This window comes from Neopelma chrysocephalum, unplaced genomic scaffold, assembly GCF_003984885.1.
Source record: "Neopelma chrysocephalum unplaced genomic scaffold, ASM398488v2 Primary Assembly neopelma1_97102, whole genome shotgun sequence".
Taxonomy (NCBI): Eukaryota; Metazoa; Chordata; class Aves; order Passeriformes; family Pipridae; genus Neopelma; species Neopelma chrysocephalum.
Window position 1 is genome coordinate 1,413,221 of NW_020925744.1, and position 11,233 is coordinate 1,424,453.

Genomic DNA, 11,233 nt, shown 5'->3' on the forward strand with positions numbered 1-11,233 from the left:
CATATAACTAAGAAAGCAGCATATAACTAAGAAAGCAGCATATAACTCAGTTTTGTGGATGATTCAAATGAAAATGCAGAAAGGGGGATAGAAATTAATGAGATCTTTCTAGAAGTAGGAGTAAGGGAAGCAGGGAACGAAAATAAACAGGGCTGCAGCAAGAGATCCCTGTCAGTCAACCATAAAGCTTTCTTGCAAACCAGCAAGCACACAGAATTGAGATGTTTCAGTCTGACTATATGACCCTATACCCCCTTTACAACAGCTTGAGGATCAGAATCCTGAAAGCAGCAGTTCAGTAAGTATAACACATTTAGAGCAGTGAGAATTTAAACCTCACCATAGACTAAGAATTGCAATTTTTTCCATACAGGGAATAGGCAGCTATCTCCAAATTCTTGATCCAATTCCAGTATCTTCAAGATACTACAATTATTTTCAGAAGATGACAGATGGCTAAAAAGACAGTGTTTAATATGAGCTTCTGAATTTTACCTGCTATTTGTGCTCAGTGTTCTACTATAGCAAATTCTTTCAGCTGCTCGATATAACAAATGACGAATTACAACAGAATGATAAACTTCTCAGACAATACAGTTTGTGGACTTACCAGAATAATGTGGGATCAAAGAACTTCAAAAGAGCTAGGGACACCGATAACTAGAAGGAATTTTACCTCATCTTCCTCAAAGGAAATGTAAGGTGAAAGTCATATCACAAGAACATATCACAAATCACAAACCATGTTCAAAGGAAGTAATCGGGCTTGTAGGGAACATGCTTGGGCCGCAGACAGGATAAGGAGTCATTACTGAGACTCTGTCTGAGCCCAGTCATTTTATGACAAGATATTTCAAGTTACCATCCTAGATGATGCATCATTCTCACAAATACAGGTGTAAACAGTTCTATATGTCTACAGCAAACAGCACCAATAGTTCCTCACCTTTACAAAGGCCACACAAACAGACCACCCTTGTCTAGCTCACAGTTGTACTCAGCAGTGCTCATCCCATCTTCAGAAGGATGGAAAAAAGGCATATATAAACTAAAACCATAAAACTAGAACTAAACTCAATCCTCTGAAAAACAAGCACGTAACACAACTTCAAACCTAATATCAATATGACTGAGAAGCTAGGCAAGAGTCAGGCATCTTGTAAGCTGCTCCAGCTGGTAAAAAATAAAGGTAGCACGGTCCAGTATTTCTTGTCTGTGTACAAGTTCTGTTCCCAAAAGAAAGGGAGAATAAAACATCAAAAGGAGTATGTCATTGCTCAGAGTCTGAATCAAGAATTTGTTCAGACGTCAACTGGCTTATGTCCCTCTTCCCCAAAATGAATCTCTTCTTCCCACTGTTCATACTTGCTGTCATCCAAACCAAGATTTTCCAAAATCCCTAGCAGACAGAGCTCATTCCTGAGCAGCTCTGTGTTTACCTTTTTTCTCAGCAATCTCGTAACTGCGGATAGATAAGTTTTGTTTACCACAATTGTCTGCGCATAACCACTGCTGTTTTTGTTCAGCTTACCACAGCTGTATTACAAAAAAAAATCCACTAACATGCATTCACTAGGTACCAATAAACATGTTACTACAGGATTGAAGTTCTATGTCTGAGAATTTTAGCAAGAATATCTCTAATAGCAGAAAGGAATTCACACACAACCTCCTCCCTGGTGTCATCCTGTCCTTATCTCAGTCAACAAACATCCTGATGTTCCAAGAACTTGCACAGTTCTGTCAATACACTGCATTTCCCCTGCTTCTCACTGCAACAAGTCTGTAAATTTCGAACTTCTAAGCTACACTTCCTAGTGCCTAGGCTATCCTGTTATGGGTGTACTTGATTTTTTGAAAAAACAAACAAACAAACAAAATGCTTGAAAAGTTTCAATAACCTCTCTTCACTAGAAACGCAGACATTACTTGATTGTTAGGGGTGGGTTTGGAACAAGATAAGTAAGCTAATCAGACCTCTGAACATACCACCATATTGTACTTCGCTTAAAAAGAAAAAACAGAACAGTATTAGCACTACTAACTGATTATACTAATCAGTTAACCCTTTGTTGCCAGGAATCAGTGTATTACCTCCTGCTCCTTCAAAAAACTCCTTTAAACACACTTCAAAATTTTATACCTAGTGTATTAGAAGTATGGAGTCATTTAGGGTGAATGCAGCATTTCATACCTTTCAAACTTTATCAATACTTAGTGCTTTGGAAAGGCAGGTGTAGGAGCAGGCTCACAAACACTGCTATGCCAGAACTACTGAACAGGGTGTATTCTTCTCACACTGCCTCAGGGGCTACTGATTTGATAGAGACCACACCTTTACTGATTATTCTTCCTCTTCAGTGATCCAGAGAATTAAAGAAACCTATTTAACCACCCTTTAACCAGCCCTATTTAACCACATGTTTCAATGAAGCCTAAAAGAAAGAGTAACAGTGGATTCGGTTCATCCTGGTCCATAAACAATTTTTAACCATAAGCAAAAGCAAGAGATGCTGACTCTGTGAATATGAAGGTACCCTATCCTACAACATTATAACATATTAATTTACTACAAAACAAAGTATAGGACCAAGAGAGGAACAACTTGGATTTGAAAACAAATCAAAAATGCTGCTTTGAATAGGCTGTAAAACACACAGTTTAGTACACAATTCAGACAAATGGGTTTTCCTAGATTTTCAATTCAATTAATCATTCAGTACATACAATAGTAGATTTTCCAGGTAACTTTGAAAACAAAGAAACAGATATGTTAGTTCTGACAACTCTCACTAATTTTTGTGACATTTTAGGGAAGATTTGAAAGCTCATCACTCTTTTGGGACAGGATTCCTTTACATATTTTAGCTAGCTACTTAAAGGCTTATTCGAAATATCAGGCTCAGTGGAGAACACTGACTAAATTTAAAATGATTTAATAAATATATGCTGTCACATGCAATTGTTCAGAAAAAAAATAAATTCAGCAAAAGCAGACAAAACTCCAAGAATGCCAGAGAATTGCTATCAAGTCACTGCATGATGCCATTTTGGTCATATTTAAAGCAATGTAGTAGACACATTAGAGCAGGCTTTTCCACTCAGACTTGTTTAATGCACACTGCAACAGCTGGAAGCATAAGTCTGAGAGGAGGGTTGAATTCTGATACAATTATTTAGTTTTTAAACCCCATTTAAGAAGGGTTTAAAGAAGGTTTTTTGTTTTTCAACAGTTTACAAAATGATTACCCAAGAGACATACACTGATGAAAGCAGTTCCAATGAAAAGCGTACACCTCTACCACAGCTGCCCCAAACGCTCACAGGCCAAAGGATGACTGTAGTTTTCCAGAATGTATAGTTGATACAATGTCATGGCCAAAATACAACTCTGAGAATAGCGAGTAAGGTATTTATCTGTGAGGAAATGAGAAGCTAGTAACTTGAACAGAATAAGTATTTAAGGAATGGCAATGTGAAAATAACAGTAAGTAGACATTACATCAGCTCTAATATTACTATTTGAATTTGAAATTCAGAAACATCATTCGTAACACCTTTAAATGATCACCACTACACGATGTTCATTGATTGGTACAAAATAAGAGATTGATACTAATTCTCATCACACCGAAGAAATGTAAAGCAAATGAATACCACCAAATCTCATGTTCTTCTTTTAATGATTTTGTCTCAAATATGAAAATAAAAGCATTAGTAAGTGTCAGCCTTAATACTGAAGTGAACTTCCTCTGGTTTTCACTGGCAAAGATTCTGCAGTGGACTAGGTATGCAAAAACAACTATTTAAACCAAACTGTGCTGATAGAATGTTTGGATAAGAAGAGTTTTAATATAATTTTGAGTTGTATTACCTTTACAACACTAATAGGTAATAAAAAAAGAAAAAACCACACACATAGACACACATATAAAACCCCCAAAGTTTTGATCATTAAAGCAAAAAGAGATATTATCTACCTTAATGTGCATAGCGAAGAAATTAAGAGTATTTTCCAAGTCATTTCTCAGAGTAATGCCCTGTGTAAAAGGACTAGGTATGAAACAGTCCAAAAAGATTTGGTACTGTGTGGCTGGATCATGCATTGTTGGAGAGAGTAAATTATAAAAGTACAGTAGAATCCCATCTTAATTACTCATCTTGCACAACAGTAAAGAAAGACACTGTAAAACATTTGATTTCAAATTAAGATGATGATACATAAGATCAGACTGGGGAAAGGGAAACAGGGAAATAACTTAAAAACCTGCTGCTATATCAGAGTCCTCAGCAGTTCATAAAACAGTGTTGAAACTGAGATGCTCATTGACAACACCTGAATTTAAACCCTGATCATATATAATACTCTCTCCCCTAATGTTTTCCCCCTATGAAAACGATGCAAAAATGTCTTCTCACTAGCCTCCATTAAGACAAAAAGCAAGATATTCTTCAGTAAATTAAGCAGAGGACAATTAAACAGTGTATTTAAGGAAACAGAGAGAAGATGCACTGAGCTCCTACAGGAAGAGTTTGATGGAAAAGGAAGACCATGATCACTCTGACCTGCAGCAGTTTTTTAAAGGACATCCAGTGAGGCATCACTGATTTTATTATACTGATCACTCTGCCACAATGCTTATTCCCCATAAAAACTTGTGGGCTATAATATATAGCTGTGACCAGTGGTGCAGCCCAACACATAAAATTAGTATGTGCACTTATGCAGAAAGAGAAAAAAGTTCCTCCTCTCTCCTGCATGGACATACACAAAAAGGCAAGTTTCAGCTGGACAGTGTCTCTATAACACAGGCTAGCTTTCCAAATTTCTGGTAATTAATAACTGAAAACTCCATAGCTCAGAAGAGCTTACAGACTATTCTTTCATGGTTTTCCCTGAACAGAACATTAATACATATAAAAATCTGGTAGTTAATATATTCTGTTTTCCATTAATGCTTGTAAAACCTTTTGCTCTAGCTCTTAGCATAACACACTTTCTCAGGCTGTATTTAGCACTCCATAAGCAGGACAAGAATGCTCCATCAATGGGTATCTTAGGGAAGATGCTTTCTCCATGTTTTAAGCAGAATGAATTAACCCTACCTCAAAATAAAATTCAAAAAGACCCAGGGATCACATGTAGGAAAACAGAAGGGGGGAGGGGTGGCTGTGCGTGTCCACACGTATTTGTGCACACACACACACACACACACACACACACACACACACACACAGCCATCTTTGTGGGAAATAGCTACTGTAGCATTACAGTTATTATGTTAAAGGTATATGGATGTATAAGAGATCCTACACGTTATAATACGTAAATTTCAAAGCCATAATAGAAGACCCCACAAAAGATGGCTGGTCCTGGCCATCGTGGAGTGGCCTGGGCCAGAACTCACACCAAGCTCGGCATGGTGCAAGCCCCGCGGAGGCCGGGCGAGGAGGGGCGAGCCCCGCCGCCCGGCACAGCCATCTCCGCCCGTGGCCCGCGGCGGGCACGGCGCGGCCCTGCCCGCGCTGCAATTGCAGCGGGGGGTAGCGGGGGCCGGGCACTGCCCGCAGCGGGAGCGCGGTGCCCCCGGGGGGCGGCGGCGGGGATGCCGCGGGGATGCGGACGCGGCTGCCACGGCCACCCGGCGCCTGCCGCGGGCGAGGGGCCGCGGGGCAGCGGCTGCACGGGCCCACTCACCCACCTCCCGCTGCGCCCCCTCCCTCCCTGCCGCTTGGCCGGGCCCGGCTGGGCTGCGCCGGGATGCGGGACGCCCCGGCAGGTTACGCCTGGCACCCCGCCGCGCTTTACCTCAGCCAGCCCGGCAGTCGGCGGCGGTGGGCAAGGGCGCAGGGATCGATGAAGATGGAGGCAGAGGCGCAGGTAGAACCGGAGGCGGCCAGGCTCCCTGGCAACGTTCACGGCGAACCTCCGCGCACCTCCAGCTTCGCCCGGTCCTGCTGCCCGCCGCCTGATATCATCCCCGCGGCAGCCTCCCCGCCCCTCGCCGCTGACGCACTCCCGCTGATATGCCCGGAGCCGCCGCTTGCTCCGCGCCGTCCGCCATGGCGGCTGCGGGGACCCGCATCACCCTCCCCGCACACACGGCTCGGGGTGTGGTACCTCCACCACCGCCCCCGCCACCACGGCACATTATGCGGTACCTGTGCCATCGCTCACCACGGCGGCAGCCCTGGGACCTGCTTCGTAGCCAGCCTCCGTGCCGGAGGTGGTACCACACCACCGCTCACCGCCGTGGTGGCGCCTGTCCTGTGGTCCTGGCACACAGAGGTAACCCAGAGCTGCCTCAGAGGTCTGGGGTAGTTGCAAGGAGGAAGGAGCAAGGCTGCACGTAGTCTCTTAGTGCTGGGCAGCTCACTATGAGGCCAGGGGTGAAACATGCCAAGAATGGTGGCCTCATGGATCCAGTCAGCAGGGATTGCCTCCCCATCTCTAACAGATGCTCACACCATGGGCCAGCCTAGGTCTCACTGCTGCTCAAGTTTGCCAAAATGGGGTGCTGATTGAACTCAAGTACTGGCAGAAGTGTTTACCAAAGGAAAATGTTCATCCTTGTCCCCCAGCACCAACCACCACTGGCCACAGCACCTGAGTGTCCACCCCCAGAAAGACCCACCCGCGTGCCAGGGAGCTGAAGAACACCAAAATAAAAAAAAAAAGTTTCTGTGAGAGGAAAGCATTTGCCCTTGACTCTGGCTATAAAATGTACCCTTGCTTTATAGAGGTGATCCTTTGCTCTGAACTGGGGAAACAGTAGGTGCACAGCTGTTGTGGCATCTGTTGGACAAAGAAGGCTGGGCAAAAATTGGGATCACAGCCCAATTTGGGGGGCAGAAGCCATTCCATGGGCTTCTCAGTGTTATGTACCAAAGACAGCTTTGTCACTCCAGGGACCAGGGGAACAGGTATTCAGTGCATTAAAAATTATTATGTGCATGTCCAAATGTATTGGGTTTGTGTTTCAAGGTTTTGCTAGTGGGGAGGCAACAGGGATGACTCCTCTGAGAACCCACCAGAAACTTTGCCCATGTCTGACAGCCGATGCCAAATGACTACAAGACGGACCCGCAACTGGCTAAGGCCATCAGCAACTGTGGGGGTACCTCTGGAGTAATATATTTCAGAGGGGGGAAAACAACTTGCACACCTACAGCCCAAGAGTGGAGTGAGTACATGTGAGAGAAAAACTCTGCAGTCATCAAGGTCAGTGAAGAAGGAGGGGGAGGAGGCACTCCAGGCTCTAGAGCAGAAATTCCCCTACAGCCCATGGAGGTCCATGGTGGAGTAGAAATCCACCTGCAGCCTGTTTAGGATCTCACATTGAGAGCAGGTGGATATGCCCACAAAAGGCTGTGACCCTGTGCAATGCCTGTGTTGGTGCAGGCTGCTATCAGGACCTGTGGAGAGAGAAGCCCACACTGAAGCAGGTTTGCTGGCAGGACTTGTGATCCCCTGGGGCACCCATGCTGGAGTAGTTTGTGAAGAACTGCTGTCTGTGGGAAGGACTTACATTGGAGAAGTTCATGGAAGAGTGTTTTCCTTGGAGGGCCCCCATGCTGGAGCAGGGGAGGAGTCCTCCCCCTGAGGGGGAAGCAGCAGCAGAGACAACTTGCGATGAACTAACTACCATGCCTATTCCCTGTCTCCCTGCCCTGCTCAGACAGAGGAAGTAGAGAAAATTGTGAGGGAAGTTGAGCCTGGGATGAAGGAAGGAGTGGAGAGACAAAGTGTTTCTAAGATTTGGGTTATTTCCCATTATCCTACTGTGTCTATTTTGCCCGTGACAGTAATTGTTCAGTGATCTCTCCCTGTCCTTATCTCGATCCATGAGCCTTTTGTTATATTCCCTCTCCCCGGTCCAGCTGAGGAGGGGAGTGACAGAGTGGCTTTGGTGGACAGCTGGCATCCAGCCAGGGTCAACCCACCACACAAAATAATGTAACTTTGCTGAAACAGATTACAAGAGGGAGTTTGGGAGACAGCATCAATAGAACTTTTAAAAATCAGTGATCATCTTAAAACTCTTTTTAAGACAAGCTTTGACAAAGTTCTCTTGGCTAGAGAAAAAGGGCCAAAGTTTACGCTCCCTTAATTTTTTCTGCTAATTAGAGTAATACTGATTGTATTTTGCACTTGTATTTCAAAAAAGACTTTTTTTTTTTTAACATAGTGTTATATAGTGGAAATTGTTCTGCAATACACAGTAGTAGAAAATAGGACATCTTAATGGAGCAAGATTGCAAATTAAACTTGTCGGGAAATTCTTAAAGTAAGTACCTCCCCTTCCTGTATTTTTTGCTTTTGCATAAAGGGAAGAACGTAGAAATTTGTAGTGGTTTTCTACCTTCATTGTTGCTGACAGTTTCATGGAAGAACCAAGCACCTTTGGTGAAAAACTTTTTGGCCATGGTTATTTACTAGGCATTTTAAAGGAGATAAGGAGACTTGGACGTGCACAATGTAATTTCATAAAAGTATTTCCTTTTTAGGTGCTTGGGATATGGATGTGCTATTAAAATCCTCATCATAAAATCTTTTAGAAGAGGAAATAAAAAGACAAATAAGATCTTAAGGCAGAAAAATAAATTCAGACAGAAATCCTCCAATAAGTTACTGCCTTTGCAGGTCATCTTCAGTATTGTTTAAAAATAGAAATATACTTAGTATTAAATGTTACAGCTAACAATTGTGGGACTTGCACTATAAAAATCAAGAATTTAACAGGCAAAAGACTGGGTCAGACATTGGTCTGACAAGTAAAGAACTGGTGGCAGATGCTGCTGAGTAGCTCTGATGGCTACACACCTGTTGAAGAGCATAGGTAGGGCCAGCAAGATTTGTCAGTCAGGGAGTTAGTTCTTTATTGCTAATGATTCAGGAGTGCCTAAGCCATGTAAAAAAAAAAGGGATAACCCTGCTCTCTGCAAGGTTTACATAACAGACCAAAGCATAACAAACCAAGCATACAAAGCACACAAAATCACAGTCACTGACAGTCTCACTGTATTTCTTTCTTTTCATCCGTAGAAAAGGGCAAACTTTGGGGTGTTTTTAAATTATGTGTAAAGAAAGAACGGTTTGAAGAAAGAAACATGCATCTTTAAATTCCTTTTACTGACAGGTTCTTTTACAGCCCATCAAGCAGGTATGTGGGCTCCATCTATCCTCCAGCTTTCTCTTACCTAACCTCGCCCTCCACCCCCCACAACATGGACAAATGCAGAATTGACATCCTTTGCATAGGCATGTTCACTCCATTAGAAGTGATGACATCTTGTGATCTCTATTGATGAGATATTTCCATCCATGTGACTTATTAGCAAAAGTCTGTATGATGTACTGTGGTGGGTTGATCTTGACTGCTGCCGTATGCTCGACAAGGAGCTCTATCACTCCTCCTCATCATATGTACAGGGGAGAGAGAATATGATGAAAGACTCATTGGTTGAGATAAGGACAGGGAGAGATCACTCACCAATCGCTGTCACAGGCAAAACAGGCTCAACTCAGGAATTTAATGTAGTTTATTGCCAAACAAATCAGAGTAGGATAATTAGAAATAAGAACAAATCTTAAAAACAGCTTTCCCCTGCCCCCCCTTCTTTCCAGGCTCAAGTTCACTCCTAATTTCTCTGCCTTTTCCCCCAGGGTGACACAGGGGGACACGGAATGGGAGTCATTGCAGTCAGTCCATCATGCATTGTCTCTGCTGCTTCTTCCTCCTTGCACTCTTCCCCTGCTCCAGCTTGGAGTCCCATACACAGGAGACAGTCCTCCACAAACTTCTCCGATGAGTCCTTCCCATGGGCAGTTCTTCACAAACTGCTCCAGCATGTTCTGTCGTAGGGTCCTCTGCAGGCTGCAAGTCTATGTGTGCTGCATCTTGGACCTCCAGAGACTGCAGAGACACAGCCTGGTTCACCATGGTCTTCACCATGAGCTGCAGGGGAATCTTTGTTCTCTCACTTGGAGCAAAGCACCTCCTCCCTCTCTTTTTTCACTGTCCTCAATGTCTGCAGAGTTTCTGACATTTTCTCACTTCTCTCTCTCTCACCCTTTCTTAAATACATTATCACAGAGGCACTACCACCACTGATGGTTAGCTCAGCTTTGTCCATTGGTGGGTACATCTTGGAGCCAGCTAGAACTGGTGCTGTTAGACATGAGGGGAACTTTAGCAGCTTCTCATAGAAACTTAGAGGTCTCATAGACCCCTGCTACCAAATCCTTGCCACGCAAACCCAATAGAATCACACACAAAAATGTTTGTCTCTCTCTTCTTATATTCCCATAGTAGGGCTAGAAACATCCCCATTCCTGGTCAGCTTATTCCATCTACAAAAGGATTTTTCTCTCTCATCAGAAGCTTATTGCGTATCCAATGCATGCAATAGAAATAACAGTTCCTAAGCTAGCACCTTCTTTTCAATTTCCAATTTGGTAGTCTGAAATCTCCCTTTTCCCTACAAGTACTGTACAAGTTTTGCTTTCCAACTCTGACCTTATTTGGCCTAGTCCCTACTGTCTCAAGGGCTTCATGTTCTGTCTTCTGGTATGAAAACATTTTTGAGTGGTCACAATTAGTTTTATCAGGAGGTGAAATTTCTGGAGCATTTTTATATTATTCCATAAACTTTTGTCTGCATCTTGTATTTCTTGACAAAAGCTTCTTACTCCCCAAGTACAGAATGGGCATTTATACATAAATCAAAAGTATTCTAAATGATCTAAATAGAAAGCTTTCTCATGTAAAAAAAAATGGAAGCTGAGAATAAAATCTGGACAATTCTTCCTTTACCTTATGTTAAGGAGTCGTATCATACATATGGAGATTTTCTGACCTCACACAAGTGGAACTGCATTGTAAACCACTTACACAGATTTCCTCTTGTGCCATGCTGATGTTATAGTCGGATGTGTGGTTGCCTCACAGCAGACACACTAATAATCCCAGATGTGTGGTTGCTACACAGGTCAGCTCTATTATTCATTGCAAGAGGGCATTAGTAATGCGGAGATCTCTAAATGTTTTCAAAGAAGGTGCCATGTAGAATTGCTGATGTAGAAAGTTCTCTAGGGGGGCTTGACCATCACAGAGCAACCCAAGAGAAGACACTTCACAATGCTTTTAAAACGCATTTACCGTTCTAAGACTGGCCAATTTTTTTTCTCAAACATTCAAGTTCATTAGTTTTTCATCCTCCACATCTTCCA

At 43.1% G+C, this 11,233-nt stretch overlaps 1 protein-coding gene across 2 annotated transcripts in view; it reads right to left on the minus strand.

Moving 5' to 3' along the window:
- FAM169A (family with sequence similarity 169 member A) overlaps positions 1 to 5,984 on the minus strand; it is a 37,831-nt gene extending 31,847 nt beyond the window's left edge. For both annotated transcript variants that reach the window (XM_027671479.1, XM_027671478.1), the window contains exon 1: positions 5,810 to 5,984. The gene's annotated coding sequence lies outside the window, so the exon portion shown is untranslated. The remainder of the gene's footprint in view (positions 1 to 5,809) is intronic.
- Between the last annotated feature and the right edge of the window lie 5,249 nt (positions 5,985 to 11,233).